The sequence below is a fragment of the Neolamprologus multifasciatus genome, chromosome 15 (genome assembly GCF_963576455.1).
Source record: "Neolamprologus multifasciatus chromosome 15, fNeoMul1.2, whole genome shotgun sequence".
NCBI classification, from domain to species: Eukaryota; Metazoa; Chordata; class Actinopteri; order Cichliformes; family Cichlidae; genus Neolamprologus; species Neolamprologus multifasciatus.
In genome coordinates, this window is record NC_140453.1 from 20058851 (window position 1) to 20077141 (window position 18291).

General features: G+C 39.7%; 1 protein-coding gene across 1 annotated transcript in view; it reads left to right on the forward strand.

Annotated features, from left to right (window-relative positions):
- man1a1 (mannosidase, alpha, class 1A, member 1) overlaps positions 1-18291 on the forward strand; it is a 177805-nt gene that overhangs the window by 86982 nt on the left and 72532 nt on the right.

The window sequence follows — 18291 nt, forward strand, 5'->3', positions numbered from 1 at the left end:
TTCAGCAAATCATGATTAGAAATCTATGGGAGAATTCTGAAGTGCTAATGATGGTTGGCTATCTGCTTCCAGCGAGCCATCAACAGACAAAATGGGAAAACATATCAACCAATCTGGTTGTTATGCTGACACATGCGAACATTACAGCCTCACACTACTTTCAGCTGTGTGGTGGCAGCCATGACTGTCTCCCCTTTATAGTTTATTAAACATACTTTGTTTTACTTTTTCTTTGCATATTAAATCCACAGTGCAAATTAGCGCAGCATTTGTTCAGTGTTCTGGTTGGATAAGCACAGATCCTGTCTGCATTCTGAATTTCTTTCTCTTAATGAAGCTGTAATGTTGTGAAACTATGTGCAAGTGTAGTAGAAGTGCAATTTTAATAAAAACCAACCAGATTTTACTGCTGTTTTTATGTCAGTGTGACCGAACGGCTTCGAAATAACTGCCTGGAAGTAGAGCAGAGCGATATGACTAAAAATATTTATCACGATATACATTTGAAAATTTGCGATAACGATATAACTGACGATATAATTGACACTAGACAAAATACTTTACAACTCCACAACTTTATTAGTACAAAAAAACATCAATGTATTTTCACTTAAACAAGCAGCTGTTTTTTATGTGCATTAAAGTTATATAAAAATGTAACAGTGCAAATGCAAATTCCTTGCTGACAGTTCAAGCGGTGCGGCTTCGTAGCTTAGCAAAGTCGTACTAAAACATTTGACAGATTTTCGAGCGGCGTGTACCACATAAAATTGTTTTGAAGTCAGTAAACACAACCAGAATTCATACATAAGGCACACGGGATTATAAGGGGCACTGTCGATTTTCAGAAAAATCAAAGGATTGATTTTAAGTGTGCCGTATTTTCCAAAAAACACGGTAATAATGACGGCCCGCTAGCATGCTCTACCAAAAATAGTGCTTTGTTGTATATCTGACGGACGAAAGCTAAACCAGTTCCACACCACTGAAGTTGCAGCATTTTTACAAACCAGTTCTACTCATTCTCCGTTGCCGCCATGCTTTTTCTGCCATGTGTGTATGTAAACAAAGGCACTGCGCAGGCGCGTTTTACCCATATTCTATCGCAATATTTAATTTTCTTATCGTTGCCCAACATTATACCGGTATTACCGTGAACGGTATGATATGGCCCAACCCTACCTGGAAGTATTTCAGAGATGGCTGCTGAGTGGAAAGGCTTGCTTCAGGAACATGTGAGCAAAATATAAGCCGAAATTGGCCAGCAGAGTATCTCACTCATGTTTACAGTGGCCTGAAAGGTGTAAGAGGCAGCATTATGCAGTTATTCAGCCTGACACAATTCTGTGAATGACTTTAAAGAGCTGCTATTTAACTCTGTTCCTATGCAGTGAGGTTCATTAGCGACCTTTGCAGGAGTGGATATCAGCCAGATGGCAGCTAAGGAAAATGTAGGCTGATTTAAATCTCAGTTCAGTTGGATTTCTTTATGTTCTAAAGTAATATTTCACAGACACCTGAACCATGTTTTCATTTAGTCGTTAATTTGTCTTTCACTTACTTTATTTAAGTTTGTCTCACAGTCTTTTTGGGGGAAAAAAGTTGCTGTGGCCTCTTTTAGATGAAGTTTTGGCTGTGCACAAAATTGGTTCAAGTTTGCCTTTGATGCTTTCTGCCAGACGGGCTCTGTAAGATGTTAAAGATCCTGCCAGTGAGGTTACTTTTCTTGAAAATGCATGTTTTAACCCAAACCCTGAGATCTTCTTCCAAATCTAACCAAGTTGTTTTTGTTGCCAGACTGGAAACTTTTCTCACTTGTACAAAAATAAGATTTAAAACAGCCATCCCTTTGTCATATGTCAGCAGACTCATTTCCCTCCTCTGTGCTGGTGTTTACATTGAAATGCACCTAGTCATGTGGTCTGAAGCAACTTTTACTTTCTTCTGTAGTAAAAGAGTGAAAGTTCAGGACACTTGGGGTCAGCGTTCTGCTTGAAAGGGAACTGAGCGGTGGTGTTCCCTCCACCCTCAGAGACTGAATATGTCCTGAAGTGTCTGAGTGCTGAAAAACTATTTCTGCAACCTTGTTTTATGCAGGAAAAACAAGCGAGAAGGGAGATTCCTCAGGGCTTCTCACTTTACTCATAGTGCCAGACCTGTTGTGCTTGCGTGCATGTGTATAAATCTGCTCAGTGACAAGAGGCTGTGAAAATGACACCTGCAGGGTATTGCGCTACTCTGCCGATGCAGAAGTGGTGTCTTAAACTCAGTTTTTTCTTGATGCCATATCTCCTTCGTCTCTTCAGCTTATGACGTTCAGTCTCTAAATGAATGATGAAGCCCCACTAAAGAACAGATAATTCTGCACATCATTACAGCCCCAAAAACCTGATACCAGCATAAGCATAGCCCATACCCCAAAGATCTTCACAGTTGATTTCTGTTTTTTAGACTGATGTCACCAAGTGGGATTTTCCTTTAAGTGGCTTCTTCATTACCGCTGACACTTCAGCAGTAATCAGTTCTTTACATGCAGGTATACACCTTAATCTACATCTTCATCTCGGCAGTGAATGAACGAGGCTTGTGAGGCTAAGCGCTTCTTTATTAGCAGAGGGAGGCGGTGTGGGCAGAAGTCAGACTGGAGAGCAAAACCCATTTCCAAGTTCAGTGAGCATTTCCATGCTTCACCACACACAGCAAATCTGGTGGAATATTTTTTCTTACTTGTCAAGCGTTAGATATATGGATCATGTCATAAAACTAAACAGTAAAACTAATAAGAACAGCGAGCGCTACTTAAAGAGTGCAAAGTGGTTACGTTGTAAGAAGACAATAGTTTAATCTTTCCTACTTTGAGTCCTAAAGCTGATAACAAAGTGGGCAGTATAATACTAATGACAGTGTGAGCCTATGTGTGTGTCACCATAGTAAAGCTTTTGAATAACCATATGAGAGTCATTTTTTCTTTTTTTGTTGTTGTTTTTCTTTTTCTTTTTTTTAATTATCCCTTAGTCATAAAAAGGTGATTGGGTATTGTCGTCACCACACCGGGTGGGTGGGTGGACAGAGTGGACACTAAAATTTGTGGACACAAAAACTTGATAAATATGTCTACAAGGATTTTCAAATGGATACCATAAGTGTATCTATAAAAAATCTCAAATGAGGTTGAACCTTGGTGACCTTGGCCTCAAGGTCAAGGTCAGAGGTCAAGTTTTATTAACTCAAGAAGGAAGTAAGCTTTGATTTTCAAATACGTATTATAGGTGCAACTACTAGAAGGGTCAGGGGTAGTGCTGGCGGCCATCAGAACATTTTTCCCCACACGCTATTTGTCTGTGGTGGATTTGGCTACAGTGTAGCTGTGGTTCAAGAGGTAGAGCACAAGGTCAGAGGTTTGATCCCCAGCTGCTCTGGTCTGCATGTAAAATGTGCTTTGGCCAGTAACTGAACTCTAAAATTGCCCCGATTCAGCCATCAGAGTATCAATGTGTGAGGTAGAAAATGTTTGAAGGCATTAAAAAAAAAAAACTAACACCCCCCCCCCCCCCCCAAATTTTTTTTTAATGTTTTGAAAGCTGATAGCAAGCTTCCAGTATTAATCTTTATTGGCAGCCATAATAATGAGAAAATTAGAAGCTTTTGGTATCATCTGAACTGATTATCCTCTCAACATGAGCGAGACAGTGAATTGAAAACTGACCCCCATCTTTCTCACTCACCATCACTCTTAGATCCATTTCTTTTATGAGTGTCGCTCAGTTCACCATCCTCTTCTATTTCATTGCTGCTACACAAGGTCCCATTCATTCACCTGAAGGTCAGGGTTCTCTCATGGATAGATGGACAACAGGTAGCCTCGGAGGACTGAAAGCGTGTGATAGTGAAGATGACTGAATGTGGGTAGTGGTGATGCTCTAAATGACCGTTGGTGTATGGTTGCAAAACTGCTGGGTAAAGCTGCTTTGCAGGCTTATGCTTTAAGTAAACATGTTCAATTACTCATAAATGTAAATGTCTAATCAGGCATCTAGCAGCAACTTCATTTAGTCATGGCAACATGGTTAAGATGACTTGGTGAAGTTCAAATGGAAAGGAAGTTCACGTGAGTGATTTTGAATGTAGCATGGATATCAGAAACCGCTGATCTGCTGGGATTTTCCTGCACAACTATCTCCGGGGTTCAGAAACAGTCAGAAACAAGACACTCTAGACTGTCTCGAACTCAAAACAATCACTCATGGCAACCAAAGTAAACAGAAAAGCATCTCTGGATGCTCAACACATCGGACCTTGAAGCAGAAGACCACGACTGGCACCCCTCCTGTTAGCTAAGAACAAGAAACTCAGGCTACAGTTCACATAAACTCACTAAAACTGGACAATAGACGATTTGAAAAATCTGATGTGACTTGATTTCATCTTTTGATCATCGATTCCATCCATCCATCCATCTTCATCCGCTTTATCCGGGGCCGGGTCGCGGGGGCAGCAGCCTAAGCAGAGAAGCCCAGACCTCCCTCTCCCCAGCCACCTCCTCCAGCTTATCCGGGGGAACACCAAGGCTTTCCCAGGCCAGCCGAGAGATATAATCTTTCCAGCGTGTCCTGGGTCTGCCCCGGGGCCTCCTCCCGGTGGGACATGCCCTGAACACCAACCCCAGGAGGTGCCCAGGAGGCATCCTTGTCAGATGCTCGAACCTACTCTGAGCCCCTCCCGACTGGTGCAGCGTCTGCATCACTGCAGCTGCCACACCAATCCGTCTGTCGATCTCCGGCTCCCTTCTCCCATCACTCGCGAACAAGACCCCGAGGTACTTGAACTCCTCCACTTGGGGCAGGAACTCATCCCCGACCCAGAGTGGGCACTCCACCCTTTTCCGGCTGAGAACCATGGCCTCAGATTTTGAGGTCCTCATTCCCGCTGCTTCACACTCGGCTGCGAACCGTTCCAGTGCGAGCTGGAGGCCATCACCCGATGAAGCCAACAGAACCACATCATCTGCAAAAAGCAGAGATGAGATTCTGAGGCCACCGAAGTGAAAGCCCTCCGCCACTTGGCTGCGCCTAGAAATCCTGTCCATAAAAATTATGAACAGAATCGGTTGATTCATCATTGATTGATCATCTCAAACTGGTTTCTGGCATGACAATGAGTTCACTGTATTTAAATGACTGTCACAGTCAAATCGCATAGAGCACCTGCCCTGTCAACATGGACCTAAATCTCGGAGGAATGTTTTCAAAACCTTATTGAATCTATAAAGCAGTTCTTAGGGCAAAGAGGGTCAAACACAATACTAGCAAAGGTGCAAATCTAATAGAAAAAAGATGTGCTCCCTGCTACAAACAAGTTAAAGTTAAATTCCCAAAGTAAACAAACATCTATATTGTCTTACAGGTGAAGTCTAAAGCAGAAGACAGAAGAATTTGTGTTTTTCATTTTCACAGTTGGTAGGATTACAGACCTTTAATTCTTCATTTTCACCTAGCGAGGTTTTCTAGACGAGTCCAGTTTTTCTCACCGACAGGCTTAAACTCCCACTACCCACATCCAGGTACATTATGTGGAGAGATATTTTTATAACAACTGAACACTTGATAGACATTATGTAACTTCCAATTTAGAGTAGCCAAAGAAGATACTTTTTAAAGCGAGAGGCAGCCAGGTGAATACAGAAAATAATACTGTAGATAAGATCATGACCTTAGAAAGCATTCCGCCTCTTGACTTTGTCTGCATTTTCTAGTGTTGTCGTCTGAATTGAAAATGAATTCATTAGAGATAGGAGACCTTGTCAACAGCCCACTCAGCATATTCAGAAATGATCTTTTCAATTAAACAAAACCTCCCTTAAATGCATCAAAGTGTTCGCTCTGACCACTGCAGTTCTGTGTGAGGCCTTTTATTGGTATTTTAATGTATGAGTATTAAAAAAAATGCTATAGAGTGTAGTGACCAGAGATGGGCAGTAACGCGTAATCCGATTACTTTTTTCGAGTAACGAGTAAACTAAGGGATTACAATTGCAAAATAGGTAATTAGATTAATGTTAGATTACCGTAAGCACACTGAATTACTAAAACCGTGATTTTTGCGCGAGAGTGTCTCATGGCAATGACGTAAGTGAGTGCGACGTTCGTGGCAACAGCTGTGTGCAGATAAACAATGGATAATATAACGAGTGCGGGAGAGAGTATGAGCGTGCAGCGTTTAAAGCGTGGAAGTACTGACCTTACTTTGACTTTGATTCCGTAAAAAGTGACAAAAACATTAGCGTCCGCTGTTCACTGCGTGGGAAGAAAACTTCTTCTTACAGCAAAAAAAACCCCTAAACGTGCCTGCCCTACTCCTGCTATACAGGTGAAAATAGAGCAACAGGACCGAGTCTTTGATTTTATTTATTTTCTGCTGTGTTTTACGTGCATCTATTTGAAAGAGTGAGTGTAAACACAAAAAACTTTTTAATTTTATATGCTGGAATATGCAGAAAATAGGTTTAAATGTTAAACAAATTTCTTCCAGTCAGAGAATGTTGCATATAATTTAATGCTTGCTTGATACATAAAGTTAAAAGATTAAAACTAATAAAATAAGTTTTACAAAGAGACCTTTTCATTTGATTACATTTTATATGATGGATTATGCAGAAAAAGTAGAACTGGGCTGAAAGATCTATTGTTTTATTACCTATTTAGGGAATAAATCATGTTTTAAAAAGTAACTAAGTAACTAATTACTTTGGAAAAAAGTAATCAGTAAAGTAACATGATTACTTTTTTGGGAAGTAATCAGTAATTAGTTACTGATTACTTTTTTACTTACTTGACCAACACTGGCAGTGACAACCTAGTGGTTGCTTTAATACGTGTACGAATAAAATACAATGGTCTTGTTTGAAGACTAGAGTGTATATTCAGACTTTTTACATAATGTCACACCATTATGTGACAAAACAGTTTTTCCTTCTGCTGCCTTTCAAGTATTTTTACCAGTTTTTAATTCAGATGCAGTTCAGATCAAGCCACTAAACTTCTTACAGTATAGGACTGCATGTGGACATGCTTCTTCAACCCTTTTCAAACAAGTCCTGTTGACCAGTTGCAGAAATCCCTTCTCCACAGCAACTCAGATTGTCAGTTGTTGGGTCATCTAAACTGACACTGGTGAGAATTTTAAATGGATCGAGCTTTTTAAGTTTTTCACTTCTCAGTCTTGATCTTATGACCTCTGGACTCTTGCAAATGAGATTTTTAATCTCAAGAGTATTGTTGTGCCATGAAGTGAAGTTTAAGTTAATAAAAAAGTTCTAATGACCCTGAAACTAATGAGTGATCTTAGATAGCTGGCTAACCTTTGCTAATTAGAACTCACCACTGCAATAAAGAATATCCTGTCCTCCACCTCCCAAGCAGCAGAATTATTGACCCGTCTCTATTGAAAATACATGGAATGGATTCTCTAAGGGATAATGTGTAAATCTTCTTCAAAGTGGAGCTCTGGCAGGAACTTTGCTCCTGTTAGTGACTGAAATACTGCAGCAGCTGCTGTACACCTGCACATGTACAGAAATCTGTATTTTCATTTTTTAGGAAAGATTTTGAGAGTGCCTTTATTAGATGGTTACAGCTAGATGACAGGAAAGTAAAGGAGAAAGCGCCGGGAGGTGACAAGCAGGACATGGCCTGCAAAATTGAACCCAGGCTGCACAGCCTCTGCGTATGTGGTGTAAATTCCACCAGGTGAGCTGTAGGGTGTCTGATAATTGGCAGGGTTTTGCTGCATTCATGTGGCGTGTCCAGCACTGGCCAGCATGCTGTAAAACCTTTTTTCTTCTTTTTGCCTTTCAAGGCTCCGTGACAAAAGAAGAACGTGAATAAAATGAACTCAATACTCAAAAAAATTAAATAACATGAAATAAAAAAAATAAAAAATCTTTGCAAAGGCCTACACCTGGAGATCCTAAGATGTTTTCATGTTGAGATGTTTATTGGGTGTTAAGGCTGAAGAGCCAAGAACACTCGAAAGGTCACTTTAAATGTTGAAATATCTTTTATATCAAAAAGCCTTAAATGGGAATAATTAGCTTCCCAGTGTAGCTGCTGAAAACAATTAAAAGTTTAAATCTAAGGCCTGTTGGTGATTGAGCTTGGATGTGAAAACCAGTTTTTGAAAGTTTAGAAGATGAAAATAAATGAAGTGTAAGTTAAAGTCAGGTGTCATGTTTTAGGAGCATTCAACAGCTTTTATCTCGACACCATTCTTCTTGAAAACAATCCGAACTGAAATGTATTTTGCAATTCTGCTTACAGCTTAAATTTTGGGACAGAGGTGAGATTGTTGTCTTGACGAGTGTGATAAACCAGTAACCAGTGGTAAAAAGTGCTAAAGATGGCCAGAAGGAGCAGCTAGTGGAGCAGAGGGACTCTGTGTCTTTGGCTCTGACTCAGAAAGACTGACTCTTTGATGAAAATCTGATCAGAAAAGTACACCCGGTACTGCACCCTACTGGCAAGCTTTTAACGTCTCTGCCTGCATACATATGTTAGGATGTGACTTCATCTACTGACGAAAGGGGGGGGAAAAAAAGTAAACAAAGTATAGAAAGGTGTGCAAAGTGTACGGCTTCCAGTCATCTTCATAATCAAAGCTAAGTGCTTAAAGTGGGGGAAAGACAAAGAAAGGACAGACTGAGTAAGAAATGTGAGCAGGTAAGCTGAGAGAGTGAGAGAACAGGAAGAAGGAAGCAGTGCATGAAGGAAGATATTGTCTGTGGGAGACCTGAAAGAAGTGTGGAAAGAGGTGATGATGGATGGAGGAACGAAACTGAAAGCAGTGATGGAAAAAGTTTGAAATAATACAAAACAGAAAATCAGGCAGCAGGTGCTGTGTCCCAGCTTCATCCACAAAATAAAAGCAAAGAGAGGAATTTTGAATTGTAATGTGTAAAATTTAAATTAGAGCACTGGAAGAATTGACACGTCCTCGCTGTGAAAATCTAATTAAATTTTGCATTATTCATTGTAAGAAGAGATTTTCATCCTCTTCAAACCTTTATTCCACAGTGATTAGAATGAATTGAAGTGATGAATCCTGATTATGATGAAAACTAATCCCGATCTCCTTTAGTTGTGTCTGACAGAGTAATCTGATGATTGCAGGGATGAGTGTCCCAGCTGCTTACCCCATCCCTTAAACCAACACAGATTAAACTGAAAAATCCTGTCACATGATAACAAGCCTAGACACTCGACTCTCGGGTGTGTCATGTACCTCTTTTAAAGACAGATGCCAAAAATAATCATATTTATCTAAAAGTAATGTAAAAAATGATCCTGTTGTCTTTGCAGCTTTGCTTGTAGAAGACAGAGCATCCACACTCACGTGATATTCAAATGTAATGGTGCAGAATGGGACCAAACTATCCTGACATTGACAGTATAGGTGGTGTTAGGAAATAGGGCCTTAGTAATGGTTAAAAAAGGGGTTATGTGTAGTTGACTAGACAATTTAGTGTTGCTGTATAACGCAAGTTAACTGTGTCTGTTGGTTAGCCAAGGCTATACAACAATGGCTTTATCATTTCAAGGTATCAAAAAAGGGAAGCATCATGGTCATAGTGTGCAGGTATTGGTGGTTGCTTCCGTTGCTTGCCTCTGAAGTTAAGAGAAGTCAAGAGAAGCCCCTTTGCTCTTCCACCAGCAGGCTTTTCATTCGATATTGCTAAAGGTCCCTGGTCTCCATGTCGCCGCTTGTCACTTCCTGTGTGGACATCCCTTGAAGTAGGGATTATACATGGTTGGACATCTACAGAAACAGAAGAATAGTCTCTCCTGTTTCAGTTGTTTCAGTCTGACAGAAAGGGGCATACATAGTTGGTGCATTATAGGGTATTGTCTTTGCATATGTCCACATGGAGCCTGTCTCTTGGTCTAATAACAAAAGTTACGTCAATCGGCTACAAGTGATGTTATAGGGTGGAAGCTACACTGTTAATCGTACCCATGTGAGAATAAAGCTTCTTTCAGCTGCTTCCTTATTCACACACCAGGCGGCACACTGTGGTAATGGATGGTCGACCCCAAAGGGATTTGTGTCTCCTTCCGGTCTCAAACCAGAGCTCCTCGGTGCGTTGGGCAAACTTGCAAAGCATTGAGTGCATTGTCATCCTGTGTCTGTACTCGGGCCTCGCTCTGCCCTATACCTAACTGAGTATTTCCAGCTGTGTAAAAACATCTCAACTAGACACTGCTGTTGTGTTCTCATAGGAAAAGGAACAGTTTCAGATAACATCCTGTCAAAAATAAACACTTCTAACTGCTTAAAAGCTTCTCACCCAGATGATCTTAATCTCAATTATGAGATATATGAGTGGGCATTTGTGACAGGGTTCTACTTAGTGCTGCTTTCTTATAACTTAGCCATTTGTCTGGAGAAGCATTAGCTGTCTGGACTCCCCCCTGTATTATTGAAAGCACTTGATTGTTTCATGGATCTCAATAGCATTGAACAACAGAAATTAGCTGAACATTGGATTCCTCTCGCCAGGCCTTGATTCATTTCCTGAAAGGTTTTATTGTCACTGATTGATCCGATGGCACAAGAAGCTGGGCGGCCTAGCTTGGGATAGCACAGAACGCCTTTGCCAATTCCTTCAACTAAATTATAGGTCTCCATTAAGATAAGTTTTCCCCAAGTATATTCACAAATTTTAGCAACACTCTAATCTCCAGTCTTTCACTCTGATACTCAGCCTTTGTGATCCAATCAAACAGTTAAAGCTGCTTGAAATAGCCTGTGAGTGAGCTGAAATCAAGCTCCTTTGGAACTTTCATTAATAATTTTCAGTAAGCCTTGCCCATATTTCAGAGTCATTAAATAATACTAGCATTACTCTCATGCAGACTGTTAAATCAGTTACAAAATCACTATTACCAGGTTATTGCTTAACATAATTTGTTTTGTTTGTCACTTTTCTATCTCTGTTATTTAGGTAGAAACCAGGTTTACACAAGTCAGGATTAATCTTTATCTTATAATTCTTGCAGGACTACATAGAAATACACACAATGTTTATCCTTAATAATATGTTAAGTCAATATGAAGAAATGTGGACTGCCTCAACAGAAAACAGGCATGTTCACTTCCTGCATTTAAACACTGCGCCTCATGATGACAAGTACAAGAGCCTATAAGTGCTGTTTTGCTTATAATAACATTTCTCCCAGCCAGTAGCTGACAGTCAGTCGTTCTAATATGACATGAATGCAGCATTACACAGAAAAAGAAACTAGGCAAGATCAAGGCAGAGAAACGAGGAGGCACACTGAAAGAGGCTCAAAGAGGAGTCGGCAGTCCCTAAGCTAAAGTTGAGAAACAGCAGGAAGTCTAGTTGTGCACTTTTTAAAATGTTATTCAGACATATGGCTGACAAGGCAGTCATTTGAACAGCTGCTTCCTTAAAAAAAAAAAAAAGAGGAAAAAAAAGATTTTTGTGGCTTCTTCACAGATGTTAGCCCAGCAAATAAAGAACAGAAGCAAATAAAAACAGCTGTAATTACTATGCTTACCTCTGTGCTAGCCCTTATTAGCCCTGGGCTTGGAACACTCATGTGACCTGTAATAGCAGATAGTTTATCCCAAAGTCTGACTCGTGGTGGGCAACAAAGCAATTGAATGTTTATTGCATAAGCAGAATTAAACTAGATGTCTACCATCAGCAATCTTAAAATGTTCATTCAAGGCTGTATTGTTGAAGCATGACTCATAATCCAGCATTTAATGACATCCCTGGGTTAATAATAACAAATAAAATTAGGGTTGTGTTTTTAATCTGGGGTTAGTGCATGGCTAAGCAGTACAAGTTTTTCATTGACATATTAAAATCAAAATATTATCAGAGTTTGCTCATACACTCCACCTTCTTGGGTCTTTAACTGCAGACTCTCTCTGGCATTTCTTTATATTCTAATGTTCCCTTATAATATATAATGTAATCAACTGATATGTGTCCAGTCATTTCCCTCATTTAATACCAATGAGGATGTGCTCGGCTATGGCAAATCTACTTTTCTGGTTGTTGGATGGAGAGAGAGTCATGTCCAAACAGAGGTCCTGTGTTAAAAACAACAAATGAGATGACGATGTGAAGGTGTGGAGATAAAAAAATATGTGCTCCCGCTGTTAGCCAGAGGCTCAGACAATGAAAAATACATCCGAAGAAGAAGAAGAGCAAATATAGTTACGATAGGTGGCTGGCTGGCATGAGAAAATAGAGGAAGGATGATTGTTTGGGACCAGGAATGAGACGGGAAGCTGCAGATAACAGGCTGTTTTGTTTTTGTTTGTTGTTTTTTATTTTAATCTAGTTATTCAGGAAGTACAGAAATCAAAAAACCTCTGCATTCACATGCATTTTTCTGACCTATAACACGTCTGCTGATTTCCAGCTCCATATTTTTATTCTTGGAACCCATTAGATTAGCTTTGTACAATCCACAGATCAAAATAATCCTTATTTGTCGTATACTGAGCCTTTGTGCTGCCTCAGTCTTCATCCTCTGTTTGAAACAAGCAGCTTATATGATAAGTTTATGGTGCTTTTATCTATACCTAAGTCATTTTATCTAAAGTTCAGAGTCTAGTGTATCAGGGGCAGTCTTGCCCATGGATACTTTGCCACATGGACAGGGGGAGCTAAGGATTAATCCACGGGCCTTCTGATTGGTAGATGACCTGCTCTACCACCTGACCCATAACCAGCCCAATCATGTGTGTGTGGGTTACAGTGACTTTAGATGTACAAAAAAAACAGCAGTCCTTGGTAATAGAATATACAGTACATATCAGTAAATATGGGAAATCACAGTAGGTCCCCTTTAAGGTCATATCGGATTGTTTAACCCACTTAAAGCCTTTGATTAAATTTTTTTTTTTAAATGAATCAGACAGAAGATGAAGCCAAATGCAGTGATCGAACACAGACGGCGGAGAAAAACTCAATTTATGGATTGAACTGGAAGCAACGTGGATACCTACAGACAGGAGCGCACATGTGCGCACGCACGCACACACACCCACACACACACACACACACACACACACACACACACACACACACACACACGCACACACGTAACAAAGCCAAAGCAATCCACATTGATAGACCGCCTCCTGAGACTGTGACTTCCCATCAGACTCCCATCGAGCGTGACACACAAACACACACACCCACTACCACAGCTTTCCATTTACCTCATCTCACTTCATTGTGCTGCCACAAAACAGAAGGAAGAGAGAGATAGAAAGCTGGCTGGATATCATTTTATTTCACATTTCATTCAATCAGTGTTTTATTTTTGTTGTGTGTTCAGTAAGGCTCTTAAACAGTCAAGGTTCAGGTTTGATTTCCATTGGGACCTGCGATTCTAAAAATACTGGCAGGCATGGCACAGTAGGGCACTGTACCTAGACTTAAAAGCATCCAATAAATGGTGAAACCTTGTGTAATTGCTATGAATGTGAAAGTGTAGGGCTCTTGTCTAAATGGATCCATGAAACCCTGCAAAAAGCACCCCATTTTGTATCTACATTTGTCTGTTTTTTATTTATTTATTCATTTTTTTAAAAAAATGTAAATATAAAGAGATTTGTAGGCACTGAGGAAGTTTGATTCAGTTTATTGAAAACTATTTTGTGTATGTGTTTTCATCCCCATGTTCAGACCGTGTTGGGTATTGAGGGTTCATTTTAAAGTTGTAAGACATCATATGACTGGATTATGTGAATCTGAATAGGTTTTGTTGTTAATACAGTAACACCTATTTGAAAAGCTCACAAGCTACACAAGCCATTAAAACTCTGACTGCTGGAGTATTTATTAAGAACTGCAGTTTATGAGCCTGAGAGGTTTCAGTATATTCAAATATTCCTAACAAACTGTATAGATTTTTAGAGAGTGCCAGGTTAAACCAGTTGAACTTTAATTTTCTTTTATTATTTTAGCCCATAAGCCATTTTCCCAGTTCTCTGCCAGTCTTCTGCAATCTCTCCAGATATCATTACAACAACTATGATGGTTATTTTGTAAGCAACGTTTAGTTCAAACTCCTCATGTGAAGAAAAATGTAAAATGGAGCAGACTGGCTGATGGACGTAACCAAAATTTGTCCTGACTGTGTCAGCAGGGGCTCTGCAGAGCTTGTTGTAGCCGTGCACACAACAACCAGCCACTGTTGTTTGTATTCATCCTGCTGTTGGTCCTTTAGCTTACCTGTTGCTCTGCAGGTGACAGAGGTCACAACAAACACAAAACTTCTTTTGTAGTATGCTGTAACTGTTAAAAACAATGAGAACCCCTATCATCATCCTGCTGAACTCAAGTGCATCCCCATAACATTAACACTGGTTGAATTCCCACAACTCCCCTTTTTGTGTAGCCAAAAACCAGCCGACTCCACACAAACAGTGGGGGACCACAGGTAGTGCATTAGTTTGACACACCGCACTGATCAGCCTTTGAATGTCAATAAATAGAAGATAATTGTTGTTCAGTTTTGAAAATGATCTTGTGTGTGTCCAATCCCAGAGAAAATTAGCCTCACGGTGCTGCTCTGCTCCATCAGAGGTACTTCTCAGGTGGTTGAATTGGTTTTGAAATCATCTCTCAAACCATCTGATATGACAAGAGAGAATATTTTGTCCAATAACTCCCTCCAAAAGATGGCAGTCTGTGACATTTACAGCCAATTCGTTATTTTGATGGGCACACGTGCAGTATATAAAGAAAGATGTAGACGTATGATCACTACCTGACTCTGATACACACAGAAGCAGGCAGGGACAAGCTCATTGACACAAAGCCACCCAGGGTGTAATCCCATCTCTGACCTCTCGCTGTGCAGGTCAGCACACAGCGCTATTGACCACTGACAGGTGATACATCTACAACACACACAAACACACACGTACACACACAGGGTAATGCATTGAGTTGGGCGGAGCTGGCAGACAGCTTCTATCTTCTGTCCTGAGGAAATCCATTTCACTCACTGAGAAAATTGGCTTTGCTGGAGGGGACGGAAAGAGAAAAACAGCTCCCCCCTCATCCCTTTCCCCTTTTGGCCATCTCTGCTTTCCTCCCAAGTAAAGCCCCTTACATATCTACACACATTCGCACACATACACAGCCGAGTAAAGGTTATTCGCCAAGCGTAGAGAATGGATATTCTTCTGGATATCTATCTTAATCTCTTTTTAGACCGGTCTAATCTGCGCTGAGGAAAGAGAGCAGGGCTACAGTTGGAGAGAGAAGGATTGAGGACAGAGAAAGAGAAGGAGAGGTGTCAAACTAGCGTGATACACTATTTTGTGTCCATTTCACAAGTAATCCTAGTTGACTTGTTCTTTTTCTCAATCACATTAATCTCTTTAATTATTGTTGTTATTTGCAAACCTGTGAATCATGAGGCCAGAGTGTTAAAGGTTTACCTGTCAAACACCCACCTGACATTTACCGCTGCTGGTTTTTTTTTTTTTAATTCAACAAGTAAGTTGAGATGTTTTCAACTATGTAGTTGTACCAACCAAACCATTTTTTATCATGTAATGTTAGGTAGACAATTTAACCAGTAATCATAGGAGGTTTACAGGTAATTTGTTTTAGATTGAGTTTTTATGGTTGTATCATTGAACGTGCACATTACAACACTTGGAAATAACTGCCGTAGTAACCAGCAACAATGTTATTTTTAGATCAATTTGAACCACTTACCTTTGAATTTATGGCCAATTTATCTGGAGTGTGGTGTACTTGTAAGGGAGCAGGTCAACAGTAGTATACACATCATTTTCAGTCACTTTGCTCTCTGTTAGTATCCGTTTAATGGGCAAGTGGGAAAAAGGTGCAAATGTAGGATCATTGTTGGACATGAGTAAAACGTCTAACAATGCAGGTAAAATAAAATAGATGCTGGAGAATCTGTTATACTTGGTTTGGGGTGCTACAGCTCAGTCCACGTTTTGAGTGGTATGTGGTTAATATGTGAGATGATTAAATTACAGACCCCCTCTCGGGCTGTGTGTGTAATACAAAAATGCACACTGAGTAAAAAATAGTTTTACTATAAACAACTTAAAGATGCTCAGTTATACAAGGAAAGCAGAAAATGTGTACACCATTAAATTGCCTGTTTGATGAGCAAATTTGTTGCGATTCAGCTTCCCGTTGACCCACCAGCTGATAAATTGAGTGATTCCAGCTCTACCTACCCAGTTATCAGTTTTAGTCATCATCCCTGTCTGGTGGCCCACACCAGTTTTCCACTTGTCAGGACACACTAATCACACCATAGCCTAAAAGCCTTCAGTAGGTCAGCTAACACAGAAACAAAGGTAGTGTTGTGCGTTTCTGTCGTCTCTCTCAATGGCTGTACTTTCCATGAGCGAAACAGGAACACTATTAATACCACAAATTGATGGTTATCAAAAACACTCATTGGCTATGATTAAAGGAGTAAAGGGGTTTGCGGCTCATTCTGTTTGTAACACTACTGAAGTTTAATAATGTATGAGTTATAGAAAATAGGCACCAAAGTCCTGCAAAACATAAATATTTAGGGTTTCACTGTAAAGCTGTATTCTTATGTGATCTTTAATGGGAAGGTTAAAAAAGAGCTAAATTAAAAATGCAACCACGCAAGTCAAATCACACGTGTTAAAGGTGAACCATGTTGGGACGCTTCCAATGACTTAAGTGAATCAGCAGTATACATGAAAGTGATGAAATTGATTTTCATCCCACCATATGACAATTGATCAGCAGAAGGCTGTAAAAAGGATTGGCAATTAAGTGGTGCAAGATTTTCAGCATGTCACTCTGATCTGGTTTTTAGATTGTATGTTGAGGCTAAAATTAATGTAGTTCATGGTGATGTTAGTGCTTCACAGTGAAGTGGTAACAAATTGGAGTGGATAAAAAGCTAACAGGGTAGTCGGATAAAATTATGCAACATAATAATGTTCACGAACAGCAAGAAAAAGTAACACAAGCAGATGCTTTAAAGGGGTGAAATAAGGCAGTGTAAAATGAAATACACTGACAATAAGGGAGCAATATTTAAATGAATTGAAGACAAAGCAGATAATATTTTTTGTCAGTAAATCTAAGCCCAACATAAATTAAATGTATGATTTTTGCAGGGGTTTCAGTCTCCAGCCTTATGTTGACATGTGCCGTCGAGATATTTCAAATCTAATTGCGACAATGTTTTTTAATTTAATGGGAATCGGTACTGGAATTATAGAGGAAAGCTGCGTGGAGGCATTTATGTATAAATTTTACATTTTAGGTTTTGATTTTTTAGTGAGTTTCCACTTCTAATCATTACATCATAATGGTATGAACAGGGTAGCAGAGTTGAGTATCCATGTTTCCCATGGCTTACGGAGTAGAGCAGCGAGATTTGAGAGGCTGATGGTAAATGCCGGCAGTTGATGAAGATGAGTCAGGTTAAATCCACATGTCATTAAAAGACAACATTTTAGAATATCTGTCGTGGATAAATAAAATGGTATATTTGTACATTCCTTGGTTATTTTAGTGTGCACTGAATCGCCAATCCTGGTTTATTTGAAACTTGTTTTTCCATTGCTCTCTTGCATGCTCAGGATATTTTACAGGCTGTTCACTGAAGGCTTGTTTTCTGTTGTATTAAAGCAGTAATTGGCAGATTTGTGTCTTTGGAACAGAAAGCGGTGAGGATAAGTGTGTGTGTACGTTGGCAGCATCTATTTATCTCTTATTACAGATTTGGAGTGAAGGATGTAAGAAATGCACCCTATGCTTGTGATATTAATGAATCACAAATGAATCCAAATCTGGGACAAGGTTAACGGTATCATATTATCATCTTGTTATTGCTCATGAGATAAAGCATATTCTCTCAGAAATAGGTTGGTATTAATAGCTTTTATTCTTTAATGGTCTCTGAAGTTGTTTTAATTCATTTGTGGAAACAATTCTAAACATATGAACAATGATATGTGGATATATGTACAAAAGTATGTATGATGATTAACATGAAAGGACACATTTTGCAGGAATCATTTCCTCCTCTCCTGCAAAGTGTATTAACACTATTGTAGTTAAGCTCTTATTTAGATGTCTGAACTCGTATCCAATCTCAGTGCTAATGTCTGTCTGCATGTTAGGTAACGACGTTATTTAAAAAATGTTTCCAGGACCAAGCATCTCTATGAGGCTTTTGTCTCTCTATTGTCTAACATGAC